The following is a 16767-nucleotide window of genomic DNA, read 5'->3' on the forward strand; positions in this document are numbered from 1 at the left end:
CCTAGGTGAGACCAATGAACTTGAGGGTAGGTGTTGTAATTCCACTGAGATTCAGGGCCCAGCTGGCACATGGACAGCCCAAAGATTTAAGTCTCTCAGACATACACCTACCAATGCTCGTACCAATTATAGGTTCAAATAAAAGGACAGAAGAGCCATGTGTAGAGTAACCACAATTGAATCCAACTCTGTCACACTGGGTAGCATAAATTCCAAAGTAGGGCCCACTGGCAAGGCACCTAATTCCTGAGCTATCTGTCCAGACTATAGTGGCTGGATGTCTCTAGAGCCCTCAGGAGTCCTACTATTTGGGGTTGTTACTTCTTTGGCATTCAGTGAGATCTTGCTGAGATGTGCATAAGCCTAACCTCTGGGGAGATCTCCCAACTCACTTTGAAGTCTCTTAGCCATTTAAACTCATTTGTCTTTACCTTTCCCCCCCTTTGGTCAAGGTCTTTTTCCAGTTACATTGCTAGTTGGTGCATTTCCAGTTGCATTGCTAGTATGAGTACCAGGAAGGCTCATCCCCAGGAGTCATGTCCCATGCTCTGGGGAAGGTAATGTACTTATATGTTGAGTTTGGCTTAGAGAGAGCTGACTTTTATTTCTTTTGGACTTAAGATTCCCAACAAGTAAGGCTGCATAGGCCAGTACTACAGCTAAAATGACCTCATTTTCCCCAGTTTGTATAGTTTGAGGCATAGGCAACAACAAATTATTATTTTTCATTTTGGGCTGTAGGGTGACTGGCACTTTAACTTATAACCTCAGTGCCTGCATTGGTTTTGTTGCTAGCACCTTAGCAGGTGCGCTGAATTTAAACTTGGGTTATTAAAGATTTTTTTTATGCCTTTTTTCTGTTTTATTAAAAGGTCATTCATTTTTAAAATTAAAAGTCCAATTAATATCCTGGTTCAAAGTTTAAGAATGCATGAAGAGCCTGAGATTTTTTTTGGTTACAGTTTTTGTTTTTTTTTTTTTAAGATTTATTTATTTATTTACTCCCTCCCCCCTTCCCCCCCCCCCCCCCAGTTGTCTGCTCTCTGTGTCCATTCACTGTGTGTTCTTCTGTGACCGCTTCTATCCTTATCAGTGGCATCGGGAATTTGTGTTTCTTTTTGTTGCATTACCTTGTTGTGTCAGCTCTCCATGTGTGCGACGCCATTCTTGGGCAGGCTGTACTTTCTTTCGCGCTGGGCAGCTCTCCTTACAGGGTGCACACCTTGCGCATGGGGCTCCCCTATGCGGGGACACCCCTGCGTGGCAGGGCACTTCTTGCACGCATCAGCACTGCGCATGGGCCAGCTCCACACGGGCCAAGGAGGCCCAAGGTTTGAACTGCGGACCTTCCATGTGGTAGGCGGATGCCCTATCCACTGGGCCAAGTCCGATTCCCTAAAACATTGTTAAAGTAGCATTTTAGTTTGAGATGAACTCTGATTGGTTTTGTGGTGGGCAGCAGTGATAGGAATTTTAGTATTTCAGATTTTTGGATTGACAGTTTGGCAGTAAAAGGCAGAAGAGAGGAGGGAATTGGGATAGGTCTGTTAGAGAAAGGGGAAAGATGCCATGTGGGCTTTGAAGAAAAGGAATGAATATTTGTGCTCTGAGCCTGGTTAAAATGTTTCTTTTATGGATTGGAGTTGGACAGTGGGGAAGCACTAAAAAATGAGTAGGTGGCTTTCTAGCAAGCACAGAAAAAGAGGGGTTGTGAGGGGTTGTGAACTATTTCATTTATCCCCACTATTGAGATCAAGGAGTGAGTTAAGGGTTTGGGGAATATGGGAAGGGCAGAGTAAGTGGTTTCATAAGAAATGAAATTGGCCTACCTGCCACCATCAGAGCTACCCGAAGTTCTGCTTTGGAGTGGGCATGAGGGCCTGCATGGTTCCTGGGCACCTTCAATTGTCTGTTGCCAGTCCCAGAAGGTCTGGGAGGTTGAGCCTGGGGTTTGGGTCCAAATGGGTAACTCACATCCTCTTGCCTTGAGAGGCCTGGGGACATCAGACTTCTGGTGGATTCCCTGCTTGCACAGCGGGCATGGCCCTGGAGGAGGTTATGGGTTTGGGCACTGCCTGGCCCAGTGCCCAGACTTTTTACATTTGAGGCATGGCCCCAGTGGGTCTTTCCCACCTGCCTGGAGTGGGGTGGCTGCTGGGAATTCTGGAGAGAGAGGATTTACAGCTAGGTTTTTTTCCCGGGGGGGTGGACAGGGCTGTTGACAGCCTTTTGTTGGTTTATGGTATTTGCATGGGTTTAGGCTGCAAGCCAAACACATTTCTTTTCAGGTGGAAAGAATGATACAGAGGTTTCGCCAAGTAAGGTGATAAGAAAGGTATTGAAATTCTTTGGTTGGGAACATGGACATAAAAGGGGTCTGGTGAGTCTGGCCTGGAAGTGGAGTAAAGAGCCGGGGGCGTTTCTGGATGAGGAAGGAGTGGGAGGGGCAGAGGGGCGGGAGCAGCAGGCGGAGAGGGTGCATAGGGATGGGGAATACATTTGTTAGCCGGATTGGAGGCTGTTTTTGATGAGGTATTAGGAAGAGGGAGAGGATTTTTGGGGGAGAGGAGAGTGAAGAAGGAGAATTTGAAAAGTGGGGCAGGACTGGCAGCTGGAGGGGTGCCTGAGTAGCTCAAATACAAGGCTTCAGCTTAGGGGATTTGCTCCATTTGTTTAAGCATTGACAATAATTGTTGAGGTTTGTAAGAATTTGGGGGTCTGAGGTCCCATTTTCTGACCAGATGAATTTATTGTTGAGTTGGTAATGAGGCCAGGAACCATTGCAGTAAAAACTGAGCCTTTCTGGCAGGAGGCCTTTAAGACTTTGAAAGAGGACCCCAGGGGGCTGTGTTTTAGGGGGCTAGGATTGGCTGTTGCCTATGGGTTTAAGGAGATTTCAACAAGTTCCCGAGGCACCAACGGATCACAGGGGGCGTCCCACTCTGTCTCGTGGGGCCGGATACTGAGCAGAGGACCAGGGGAGCGACCCCGTCTAGGCACTCCACAGAGCAGAGGGCCTAGGACCCCAGGCGGCCCTCTACTCGGCACCAGGGTTTTCCAGGGAGTGAGAGCTGTCCTGGACAATGCAGAACGGAACAGAACCGAAGAGGGTGCTGGAAGCGCAGGAAAAGGGTAAAAAGCTCCCGGGTTTTCTGAATGGAGGACAATGAAGATCCCAGGAGAGCAGCCAGCGTGAACAATTGCCGGTGTGGGTGGAAAGGCACCAAACAAGTGGGCTCCCTTGATCTCGGCTCCCGGGTTTTGGCACCAAAATGTTAGGTTGAGAAGGAAACCAAGGAAGGGAGGCGTCTTAGAAATCAGACTGGGAGCCCCGAGGTCTGTTCGGGGGAAGCTTTCAGTGAAAGCTTAGCAGGTGGGCTGCGTCTGAATGGACCGCAGCAACGAGGGAGGGGAATGGGGGGAATTTATAACTTGCTCTGGGGCTAGACTACGAAGGGGCTTGTTTGTGATGGTTTATGCTAGCTCTGTAGTCTTAGGGTTAGGTTGTGGTAACTCATGTTGACTTTGTGGTTCCATCTGCATTTTAGGCGTTATCATTCCTATGATGTAGGTTGCCACTTTCCTATGGAGAGAATTCCTTAGGAAGGGAGTGGAGGCAGGATCTCTGGTTTTGTTCCCATTAAGGATACACAGCTGCAGGGATGGGGGAAGGAGGGGGGTGCCAGGATGAGAGCCCTGGACCTAACAATCACCACTGGGCCTTCCTTACAAGAAATTCTCAAGGGAGTTCTTCAGACTGAAAGGAAAGGACACTAGACAGTGGTTCAAAGCAGCATAAATAAATAAAGATCTGTGATAAAGGTAACCATTTGGGTAATTATAAATGCCAGTATTATTATATTGTAATGTTTGGTATGTAACTCCATTTATTCCTACTGTTTATTTCTACTGTTGCTAAACGCATATAAAGTAACTGATTTTTTAAAAAAAGCAAGCAAAGTTAAAGTAATCAAATATGTTAAAATCTCAAAAAAAACAACAACTACAATGAGATATCATTTCACACCTATCAGAAAGGCCACTATTAAGAAGACAGAGGGGAAACGGACTTTGGCCCAGTGGTTAGGGCGTCCGTCTACCATATGGGAGGTCCGCGGTTCAAACCCCGGGCCTCCTTGACCCATGTGGAGCTGGCCATGGGCAGTGCTGATGCGCGCAAGGAGTGCCGTGCCACGCAAGGGTGTCCCCCCCGTGGGGGAGCCCCACGTGCAAGGAGTGCGCCCGTGAGAAAAGCCGCCCAGCGTGAAAAGAAAGAGCAGCCTGCCCAGGAATGGCGCCGCCCACACTTCCCGTGCCGCTGACGACAACAGAAGCGGACAAAGAAACAAGACGCAGCAAATAGACACCAAGAACAGACCACCAGGGGAGGGGGGGGAATTAAATAAATAAATAAATCTTTAAAAAAAAAAAAAAAAAAAAAAAAAGAAGACAGAGAACTACAAGTGTTGGAGAGGATGAGGAGAGATAGGAACACTTATTCAGTCTTGGTGGGAATGCAGAATGGTACAGCCACTGTGGAGGACTGTTTGGCAGTTCCTAAAGAAGTTGAATATAAATTTGCCATGTGATCCTTCAATACCTACTGGGAATATACCCAGAAGAACTGAGAACAGTGATACAAATAGACATCTGTAGACCTATGTTCATAGTGGCGTTATTCACAATTGCCAAAAGTTGGAAACAACCCAGGTGTCCATCAACAGAAGAATGGATAAACAAGTTCTGGTCTATTCACACAATGGAATATTATGCAGCTCCAAGAAGAAATAAAGTCACAAAGCATAAGACGACATGGATGAAACTTGAGGATGTTTTGTTGAGTGAAGCAAGCCAGACACAAAAGGACAAATATCGTATGATTGCATTACCATGAACTAAATATATTGTGTAACATATTATATGATTCCATTTATATAAAACATAAATATAAATCAATTTATAAAGTTGAAATTAGATTAATGGTTATGTAGGTCTGAGGAAGGCATGCTAAAGGGTGTGGAGTTTTTCTTTTCAGAGTAATGAAATGGTTCTAAAAATTTTTGTGGTGATGAATGCACAGCATTGTGATTATACTAAAAGCCATTGATTATACACTTTGGATAGCTTTATGGTATATGAATATATCTCAATAAAACAGCTTAATAAATAAATAAATAATTGTGTAAGAATAGCCAGAAATAGCAGCTATGTACAGTAAGCAAAATGCAGAGATATTGAGAGATGAAGAATTTTCTTGTTTGTTTGTGTGGTTTTTGTTTATTAATACTATTATTGAAATAATGAAAATGCTTTAATAATAATTGAAGTGACTAATGCACAAATATGTGATTATACCAAACACCACTATTGTACACTTTTGATGAATTGTCTGCTATATTAATGTATTTCAATAAAATCGATTTGTTAAAAAAAGAAAAAAAAGAACTTTATCAAGAAGGTGAAAAGGCAGCCCTCTCAATATTTGGAAACCACATATCTGATAAAAGCTTGATTTCCGTGCAATATAAAGAGATTGTACAACTCAACAATAAAAGAGCAAGCAATCCAATTTAAAAATGGGCAAAAGATTTAAATAGACATTTCTCCAAAGAGGAAATACAAATGGCCAAAAAGCTCATGAAAAAATATTCCATACCACTAGCTATTACGGAAATGCAAATCCAAAACAAAAATGAGATATCATCTCACACTTCACAGAATGGCAATTCTTTAAAAAACAACAGAAAACAATAAGTGCTGGAGAGGGTATGGAGACATAGGAACACTCCTTCATTGTTGGTGGGATTATAAAATGGTGCAGCCTCTGTGGAAGACAGTTTGGCCATTCCTCAGGAAGCTAACTAAAGAACTTCCATATGTTTCAGCAATTTCTCTACTAGGAAAATATCCAGAAGGACTGAAAACAGTGACATGAACAGACATTTGCACACTGATGTTCACAGAAGCATTATTCACAATTGCCAAACGATGGAAACAACCCAAGTGTCTATCAACCAATGAATGGTAAACAAAATGTGATATATACATATGATGGAATACTATGCTGCAGTAATAAGAAAATAAATTGGGACACATATGATAACGTGGATGAATCTTGAAGATGAATTCAGCAAAGTGGCAGGGTACTAGAGCAAAATGCAAAAATCTGTAGTGTTTCTACACAACTAATGAGTAATCTGAGGAAGAAATCAATTTAAAAATTCCATTTGCAATAACAAGTAAAAGAATCAAATACTTAGGAATAAATTTAACTAAGAATGTAAAGAACCTAAACATGTTAAACTACAAAACATTGCTATAAGAAGTCAAAGAAGACCTAAATAAATGGAAGGACATTCAGTGTTCATGGATTGGAAGACTAAATATTGTTAAGATATTAAATCCAAGTTGTTTTACAGATTCAATGCAATCCCCCCAAAAATTCCAACAGATTGCTTTGCAGGAATGGAAAAGTCAATTATCAAATTTATTTGGAAGGGTAAGGGACTCTGAACAGCCAAGAACATCTTGAAAACAAGAATGAAGTTGGAAGACTCACACTTCCTGACTTTAAAGTTTATTTCAAGGCTACAGTGGTTAAAACAGCATGGTACTGGCACAAGAATAAATATATAGACAAATGGAATTGAACTTACAGTTAAAAAACATTTAGATTCACCCAATAGAATGGCTACCATTTAAAAAAAAAATCCCAGAAAATTACAAGGGTTAGAGAAATAGAAACCCTCATTCATTGCTGGTGGGAATGTAAATTGGTGCAGTCACTGTGGAAGACAGTTTGGCAGTTCCTCAAAATGTTAAGTGTAGAATTACCACAGGACCCTGTAATCCCACTTCTAGGTATATACCCAAAAGAATCGAAAGCAGGAACTCCAACTGACATTTGCACCACAATATACTTAGCAGCCTTATTCACAATTGCCAAAAGACGGAAGCAACCCCAGTGTCCATCAATGGATGAATGGATAAAGAAAATATAGCATATAAATATAATAGAATACTATTCAGCATTAGAAAGGAATGGAGTAGGGACAACCAGCAAGATGGCGGTGGAGTAAGGAGCACCTAGAGTCAGCTCCTGTTAGAGGACAGTTAGTAAACACCCAGAGCTATCTGGAGCTAGCTGAAGTACCTGTTTGGGAGCTCCAGGAGACCAGAAGTGCATCCTGCAATATCCTCAAAGGAATGGAGGGGGGAGACTGCTCATCTGAAGAGAATATTTGTAAGTAGAGCACTCCATGCAATGGAGGCCAATGCCCATCCTCCACTGGAGGTACAAGCCTCCTCAGGAGCTGTTATGTGGTTGGAACTGAAAGCTCCACTTCCCAAAAACGGAAGGAAGAGACAGTTGGGCACCAAGTTCAACTTCTGATGAGTAAATTCAGTGGGTTAAAGTATAATCCTAAGAATAGCTAAAGTTTGAGCCTATCCAAGTCAGAAAGAGGCCAGTAGCTGCCATTTTAACTCTGCACCTGGCACAAGGGGAAGCAGATTGAAAATCACAGTGCTCATAGGGACTGGCTTTTTTCCATCCAGATCAGATTGCAGCTCCAGCCTAAGCCTCAATCCCACCTCCAGCAGGGAGGAAGCAGGGGAACCTGTGCCAGCCTCTCTGAGAAATTGCTGACCAAGCTGGTGATTATCCTACTTTGGCAGTGCAAGCTGCCCCAAGAGCTATTATGTGGTGGGAATTGGAAGCTACATTTCCCCAAAACAGGGGAGAAGTAGATGGTTGACCACCAATTTCAGCTACTGATTAGTAGACTTGGCTGGCTAAGATATAACCCTAGGAACAGCTAGGTTGCAAATCTGTCCAAGTTGAAAAGAGGCTGGTGGACACTATTTTGACTCCACCCCCAGCATGAGGGGATGCCCAGATGACCAAAAATCACAGTGACAGTAGGAACCAGTTTCTTTCACCCAGATTGACCTGCAGCCCTAGGCTAGGCTTCAATGCCACCTCTGGCAGGGAGGAGGTTAGAGAACCCTGCACCAGCTTATCCAGGTAAATGCAGGTACCTTTGGCTGGCACAGACTGAATAATCAGAAGTCTACCAGGGCAACTGTGGTCATCTTGGACCCATGCTGCTTAGATTACAGCCCGTATCTGCAGCTCCATCCCTGACCCAGGCAGGGGAGACTGGGGTTAGAAGTTTCATCAGTCTCTCTGGGCAACTACAGTCTAGGCCTGCATGACTTGGATTATTCCACACAGCTGTGGCTCTGTCCCTACCTCTAAAAAGGAGAAAGTTGGGAGAAGCTTTATCCGTTCCTACAGCAATAAGAGAAAGCTTGATTCTCCACAGCTTACAGCACCAACTACATCCTTGGCTCCTATTGTACAACCATCAAGAGAGAAAGGGCAGGAAGTCCTAAACTAAAGAGAAAAACTCCACCCAGAATAAATACTCTACCAAGCCAGATGCCAAAGACACCAACAAAAAATTACAATCCACACCAAGCAATAGGAAGATATGTTCCTGTTAAAGGAAAAAGATAAGCCTCCAGATGACATAAAGGAGTTGGGACAACTAATCATAGATGTTCAAACAAAGCCCCTTAATAAATTCAGTGAGATGGCTAAAGAGATTAAGGATATTAAGAAGGCACTGGACGAGCACAAAGAAGAATTTGAAAGCATACATAGAAAAAGAGCAGATCTTACGGAATGAAAGGTGCAATCAATGAAATTAAAAAAACACTGTGGAAACGGACTTTGGCCCAGTGGTTAGGGCGTCTGTCTACCATATGGGAGGTCTGCGGTTCAAACCCCGGGCCTCCTTGACCCGTGTGGAGCTGGCCCATGTGCAGTGCTGATGCGCGCAAGGAGTGCCGCGCCACGCAAGGGTGTCCCCCGCGTGGGGGAGCCCCACGCGCAAGGAGTGCGCCCGTGAGGAAAGCCGCCCAGCGTGAAAAGAAAGAGCAGCCTGCCCAAGAATGGCGCCGCCCACACTTCCGTGCCGCTGACGACGACAGAAGCGGACAAAGAAACAAGACGCAGCAAATAGACACCAAGAACAGACAACCAGGGGAGGGGGGGAAATTAAATAAATAAATAAATCTTTAAAAAAAAAAAAACATTGGAATCATATAATAGCAGATTTGAGGAGGCAGAAGAAAGGATTTGTAAGCTTGAAGAAATGGCCTCTGAAAGTGACCATACAAAAGAACAGATGAAGAAAAGAATGGAAAAAATTGAACAAGGTCTCAGGGAACTAAATGACAGCAAAAGATGCAAACATATGTGTCATGGGTGTCCCAGAAGGAGAAGAGAAGGGAAAAGGGGCAGAAGGAATATTTAAAGAAATAATGGTAGAAAATTTCCCAACCCTACTGAAGGACATAGATTTATCTGTCCAAGAAGCACAACGTACTCCCATCCAAAAAATCCACATAGACCAACTCTGAGACACATACTCATCAGAATGTCAGATGTCAAAGACAAATAGAGAATTCTGAGAACAGCAAGAGAAAAGCAATGCATAACATATAAGGGATATCGAATAAGGTTAAGTGCTGATTTCTCACCAGAAACCATGAGGGCAAGAAGACAGTGGTCTGATATATTTAAGATACTAGAAGAGAAAAACTTCCAGCCAAGAATCTTATATCCAGTAAGTTTGTTTTTAAAAAATGAGGGCTAGATTAGAATATTCACAGATAAACAGAAACAGAGAATTTCTAACCAAGAGACTAAATTTTCATGAAATACTAAAAGGTGTGCTAGAGCCTGAAAAGAAAAGACAGGAGAGAGAGAGGCCTGAAAGAGAGTCTAGAAATGAAGATCATATCAATTAAAGTGATTTAAATGGTCAAAAGAGTGGTGAAAGTAAAATATGACAGATAAAACTCAAATAGTCAAGAATAAACTTTACCAATGATGTAAAGCACCTGTATTCAGAAAATTGCAACTCAATGTTAAAATAAATTTTAAAAGTCCTAAATAACTGGAAGAACATTCCATGCTCATGGATTGGAAGACTAAACATCATAAGATGTCAGTTCTACTCAAATTGATATACAGGTCAATGCAACCCAATAAAAATTCCACCAGCATTTTTAAAAAATTGAAAACATGATTATCAAGTTTATTTGGAAAGCTAAGGGGTCCTGAATGGCCAGAAACATCTTAAAAAGGAAAAGCAGGGAAACGGACTTGGCCCAGTGGTTAGGGTGTCCGTCTACCACATGGGAGGTCCGCGGTTCAAACCCTGGGCCTCCCTGACCCGTGTGCAGCTGGCCCATGCGCGGTGCTGATGCGCGCAAGGAGTGCCCTGCCACGCAGGGGTGTCCCCCACGTAGGGGAGCCCCACGCACAAGGAGTGTGCCCCATAAGGAGAGCCGCCCAGCATGAAGGAAGGTGCAGCCTGCCCAGGAATGGTGCCGCCCACACTTCCCGTGCCACTGACGACAACAGAAGTGGACAAAGAAACAAGAGGCAGCAAATAGACACAGAGAACAGACAACTGGGGAGGGGGGATTAAATAAATAAATAAATCTTAAAAAAAAAAAAAAAAGGAAAAGCAAACTCTCACCTCCAGACTTTAAATCATATTACCTAGCTATAGTGGTAAAAACAGCATGGTATTGGCATAAAGACAGACACAGAGACCAATGGAATCAAATTGATGGTTCAAAACAGACCCTTACATGTATAGTCAAGTGATTTTTGACTAACCTGTCAAACTCACACAGCTCGGGCAGAACAGTCCATTCAACAAATGGTGCTGAAAGAACTGGACATCCATAACCAAAAGAATGAAAGAGGACCCCTATCTCACACCTTGTCCAAAAATTAACTCAAAATGGATCAAATACCTCAAAATAAAAAGCAAGAACCATAAAGCTTCTAGAAGAAATTGTAGGAAAACATCTTCAAGTCCTGGTGGATTCTTAAAGGAGATAAGAGGAGGACTGAGATGGACTACTGATGTTTAATGTATGTAGAAATTTTAACTAGCTTTACTGTAAACGTGTGGAAATGTATAGAAGTGTATGTATTGGTGCTAGGGTGAGTTATGAGAGTCCTGTAAGATGTTAAATGTTTGTTTGTTTGGTAAGTTTACAATTATTATTATACACTTATTGTTTATGTATGTTTATGTATGAGTGATGTATTTCAATAAGTTAAAAAAAACAGTACATACAGATCTTCTAGGTTATGGGAGGTAGATTTCATGCCTCAAATAGTTTCTATTGGAGGTATACCCAGAATTTAAAACAACAGACAGTGCTTCACATTGATTATATAGATATATCTGGGTTGCCTTATAGGAAAAGATACTAGTGAAAGGATCTGATACAAGCTGTTCATCATTACACTAAGGTATTTCAAACCTTAACATAAATGATGTCGTGATTAGGCTTATAGAAAAGTTAAACCATGGTGAAGTTTGACATAATATCATAAAACAAATAAGTGGAAATGAATTTCAACATCTAATAATGGAAAATGCTTGTGACATTTCACTACATTGAGAGAATTTCAATACAGCTTGCCCATAATTTCTTGCAATTAAGTAAAAGTTAACCTTTCATAACATTTACAAAGAGACTCTGATAACGGGACTTTAAAATAAAATATATCTAATTTAATTGCCTAAAATGCTATAGGTGAGGCATAATAGAAAAAATAGTTTTATGAGAATTAAAATACACTTTTTTAGGGAAGCAGACTTGGCCCAGTGGTTAGGGCGTCCATGGTTCAAACCCCAGGCCTCCTTGATCCATGTGGAGCTGGCCCATGTGCAGTGCTGATACGTGCAAGAAGTGCCCTGACATGCAGGGGTGCACCATGTGCAAGGAGTGCACCCCGTAAGGAGAGCTGCCCAGCGCAAAAAAAAGTGCAGCCTGTCTAAGAATGGTGCGGCCCACATGGAGAGCTGACACAACAAGATGATACAACAAAAAGAAACACAGTTTCCCATGCCATTGACAACAACAGAAGCGGACAAAGAAGAATACGCAGCAAATAGACACAGAGAACTGACAACCGGGGAGGGAGGGAAGGGGAGAGAAATAAATAAATAAATAAATCTTAAAAAATAAAATAAAATAAAGTATACTTTTTATTTTAAGGATTTTGGAGTGTATTCTGTCAAATCTTACAGAAGAATAAAATTAAGGAATTATTTTTTAAAAAGAAAAGTAATACATATTTTAAAAATAAGAATTTTCTGTGTAAGTAGAGGTAAACAACTTGTTTTCAAAAGAAAACTAGTTACAATGAAGGATAAAATAAAATGACTAAATATGGCAAGGAAAAAAAGGAATAAAATCCTAATACATGCAACAACATGGGTGAACCTTGAAGATATCATGCTGGGTGAAATAAGACAGGCACAAAAGGACAAATATTATATGATCTCATTGATATGAAATAATTAGAAAAAGCAAACTCATAGAGTCAGAATCTAGAATATAGGTTACCAGGGGCAGGGTTGGGAGTAGAGAATATGGAATTGATGCTTAATTAGTACAGAATTTCTGTTTAGGTTGATTATAAACTTTTGGAATGGATGGTGGTGATGGTTAACCCAATATTGTTAGTGTAATTAACAGCACTGAATTATATATGGGATTGTGGTTAAAAGGGGAAATTTAGGTCATATATATGTTACTAGAATAAAAGTTAAAGGATAAAACATAGGGCTGTATAACACAGTGAACCCTACAGTAAATGATGGACTATAGTTAACAGTACAATTTTAAACATATTTTTTTCATGAATTATAACAAATGTTATCACACTAATGCAAGATGTTAATAATTGGGTGGTTATTTTAGTTTGCCAAAGGGGTACTGATACAAAGTATCAGGGATGTGTTGGCTTTTATAAAGGGTTATTTGGGGTAAAAGTTTACAAATCTAAGGCCATGGAAAGTCTAAGTCAAGGCACCATAAGAGGTGCTTTCTCACCAAAGTCATCTGACAAGTGTTGAAACAAGATGGTGGGCCATCTCTGCCTGGTTTCTCCTTCCCCTCAGAACTTCCTTTCTCAGACTCAGCTGCTCTGCTTTCTTCCCAATTTCAGCTACAGGCTGCTGTAAAGCTTGTCGCTCAGGGCTTCCTAAATCAGTCACGGCTATTCCACTCTCTTTCAGCTGTTAGCTCTCAGCATATAGCAAGGCTGGCCTCCTCTCAAGGTGCTCTGTGGGCCCAACCTCTTGGGACTTCAGACTTAAGCAATCCAGGAAGGGGAGGAGACTTAACCTGAGTCATGCCTCACTGACATAGTCCAATAAAATGCCCTACAGTAATCTTAACAGATAAGCTAACCAAAAGCCCTGCAACTGAATTTAATGCAATCAAAGGGGAAGAGATTAGTTTGCAAACATAATCTTTCTCCTTTTGGGACTCATAAAATAATGTCAAACTGCCACAGTGGTATATGGGAAAATCAATACACCCTAATGTAAAGTATAGGCTACAGTTAATAGTACACCTTTAGTATTCTTTTATCTACTGTAACAAAGGTACCACATTAATGCAAAGTGTTAACAGTAGCAGGGTGTATCAGAATGCTTTATTTTTCATGTGATCTTTCCATAAACCTACAAATTCTTTAATTAAAAGAACTACAATGAGATACTGCACAACATTCACTAGGATGATTATTATTTTAAAAAGCAGAAGATAGTAAGTGTTGGCAAGGATGTGTAGAAATAGGAAGCTTGTTGGTGGAATGTAATATGTGCAGGCACTGTGGAAAACAGTTTGGTGGTTTCTTAGAAAGTTAAACATAAAATTACCATATGACCTAGCAATCCAACTTCTAAGTATATAGCCAAAAGAACTGAAAGCAGGGACTCCAACAGATATTTTTTTATTTATTTCTCTCCCCTTCCCACCGCCCCCCCCGCAGTTGTCTGTTCTCTGTGTCCATTTGCTCCGTGTTCTTATTTGTCCACTTCTGTTATTGTAAGCAGCACAGGAATCTGTGTTTCTTTCTGTTGAGTCATCTTGTTGTGTCAGTTCTCTGTGTGTGCGGCGCCATTCCTGGGCAGGCTGAACTTTCTTTTGCGCTGGGCAGCTCTCCTTATGGGGCGCACTCCTTGCGTGTGGGGCTCCCCCATGCGGGGGACACCGCTGCATGGCACGGCACTCTTTGCACACATCAGCACTGCGCATGGGCCAGTGCTGGATTCAATCTCATGGATTCAATCTCATGGAGGCCCGGGGTTTCAACCATGGACCTCCCATGTGGTAGACGGACGCCCTAACCACTGGTCCAAGTCCGCTTCCCCCAACAGATATTTATACAACAAATGTTCATCGTATTATCCATAATAGCCAAAAGGTGGAAGCAACCTAAGTATCCAACATATGAATGGATAAACACAACATACAATGGAATATTATTCAGCCATAAAAAAGAAATGTGCTAAGACAAGCTACAACATGGATGAACGTTGAAGACATTATGCTGAGTGAAATAAGCTAGACAAAAAGAGGACAAATATTACATGATTTCTCATGTGAAATACTTAGAATAAGCAAATTCACAGGAGCAGAAAGAATAGTGGTTACCAGAGGTCAAAGAGAGAAGAGAATTAGGGAGTTATTATTTAATGGGTATGAGTTTTGGTTTGGATGGAACAAAATAATTTGGAAATAGATAGTGGTAAAAGCTACACAAGATTTTCAGTATACTTAATGTCACAGAAATATTCATTTAAAATGATTTTTAAAATTATATATATTTTATTACAATTAAAAAAAAACATATTTATAGCAGTTTGAATAGAAATGAGAATCTGTGTGAAGGTTTTCAAAATTCCTACAGCTGTTATCATGTGGGTACAAAAGTTAATCACCAGCCCTTTCCATACCATCCAGAGAGGGGTCCATACTGCATTACCCTGTGTTCCCATAGTAACTTAAATGGAAACTTAAACAATGTCTGGAGCCCTTGATGTCCTTCAGATGAAGGAGGAGGATATCCTCAAATTCCTTGCAGCAGAAACCCAATCAGGTGGCATTAACCTTGACTTCCAAATGGAACAATACATCTACAAAGGTAAGAGTGATGGCATCTACATCATAAACCTGAAGAGAACCTGGGAGAAGATTCTGCTGGTGGCTTGTGCTATTGTTGCCATTGAAAACTCTGCTGATGTCAATGTCATATCCTCTAGGAATACCAGCAGTGGACTGTGCTGAAATTTGCTGCCACCACTGAAGCTATTGTCAGGTGCTTCACTCCTGGAACCTTCCCTAACCAGACTGAGGCAGCCTTCCGGGAGCCATGTCTTCTGGTGTGACCTATCCCAGGGCTGACCACCAGCCACTCACAGAGGCGTCTTATGGTAACCTGCCCACCATTGCTCTTGCGTAACACAGATTATCCTCTTGCTATGTGGACATTGCCATTCCATTCAACTACAAGGGCGCTCACTTGGTGGGTCTGATGTGGTGGATGCTGGCCTGGAAAGTTCTGCTCATACTTGGCACCATCTCCCGTGAGCACCCATGAGAGGTCATGCCTGATCTCTACTTCTACAGAGATCCCAAAAAGATTGAAAAGGAGGAACAGGCTGCTGTTAAATAGGCTGTGATCAAGGAGGAGTTTCAGAGTGAATGGCCTGCTCCTCCTCCTGCTACTCAACCTGAGGTCACACACTGGTGAAGGAGAGCATGTGCCCTCCGTACCTATTTGGCAGTTCCCCACTGAAGCCTGGCGGGCTCAGCCTGCAACTGAAGACTTGTCTGCAGCTCCCACTGCTCAGGCCGCTGCGTGGGTAGGAACCACCACCAAGTGGTCCTAAGCTGCTCTTCCACAGGCTCCAACAGAAAGTGGAAATAAGGTTGCTGGAAAATAAACATCAGTTTCTATAAATAAATTTTTAAAAAGTTACTCACCACCTGAAAGATTGTAGTAACTTAATTCAATTCATTTCTAACTATCCAGATATAGGCCAGACTTGCAAGGTTGGGGCTACAAATTCAGCAGTTCCAACCCCCCCTCTCAGGTTCAATAATTCATTAGAATGGATCACAGAACTCACTGAAAGTCCTATGCTTAAGATTATAGTTTTATTATGGGAAAAGGATACAAATAAATAAAAAGAGGACTGTGAGGGTCTCAAACTCAAGCTTCTGAGTCCTTTCTGACATAAAGTCAGAGCATGTCACCCACCTGGCACAGCTATGTATCTTCTCAATCATGGAAGCTCACCCCAGTTTCCAGTGTCTATTCATTTCATTACATAGACATGATCGGGAGAACCAGTGCCCATGTGGTTGGATTCAATCTCTGTCCCCCTTCCCTCCCCAGAGGTCAGGGAAGTTGACTAGATGTGGGCTGATGTGACTTGGCTCAAAGTCCCAAGCCCCTAATCATATAGTTGATCTTTCTGGTGTGGTGAGCCCCCATCCTAAGGCTGCAGATTTGGCTGGCCCCACCCTGTATCTATCAGATATGGTCCTGGGCCCACCATTAAGAACAAAAGACATTCCTATCACAGGAAATTCTAGAGTCAGAGATTGCTTCCCCAGGAATTGGGGACAAAGACCAGCCAAGTGTTTCAACTACAGTTTACCCCCCTCTAAAAGTAACTCTCTCCTCAATTTTACCTTAATCATTCCCTTGCTTTGCTTTCTAGTTTTATCACCTCTGTATTCAATTTGTTTGTTGAATGTTGTATAAATAAAATCAGGTTACATGTATTCTATGAGAAGTTTCTTTGACTCAAAATTTTGTTTTTGAAAAAAAATTGTTTTTAAGATGTATTTGTTTATGCACAT

General features: G+C 41.9%; 1 pseudogene; it reads left to right on the plus strand.

Moving 5' to 3' along the window:
- The first annotated feature begins 14919 nt into the window (after positions 1–14919).
- LOC101432827 (small ribosomal subunit protein uS2-like) lies at positions 14920–15788 on the plus strand (annotated as a pseudogene).
- The last annotated feature ends 979 nt before the right edge of the window (positions 15789–16767 follow it).

Source organism: Dasypus novemcinctus, chromosome 2 (genome assembly GCF_030445035.2).
Source record: "Dasypus novemcinctus isolate mDasNov1 chromosome 2, mDasNov1.1.hap2, whole genome shotgun sequence".
In the NCBI taxonomy this organism is placed as follows: domain Eukaryota; kingdom Metazoa; phylum Chordata; class Mammalia; order Cingulata; family Dasypodidae; genus Dasypus; species Dasypus novemcinctus.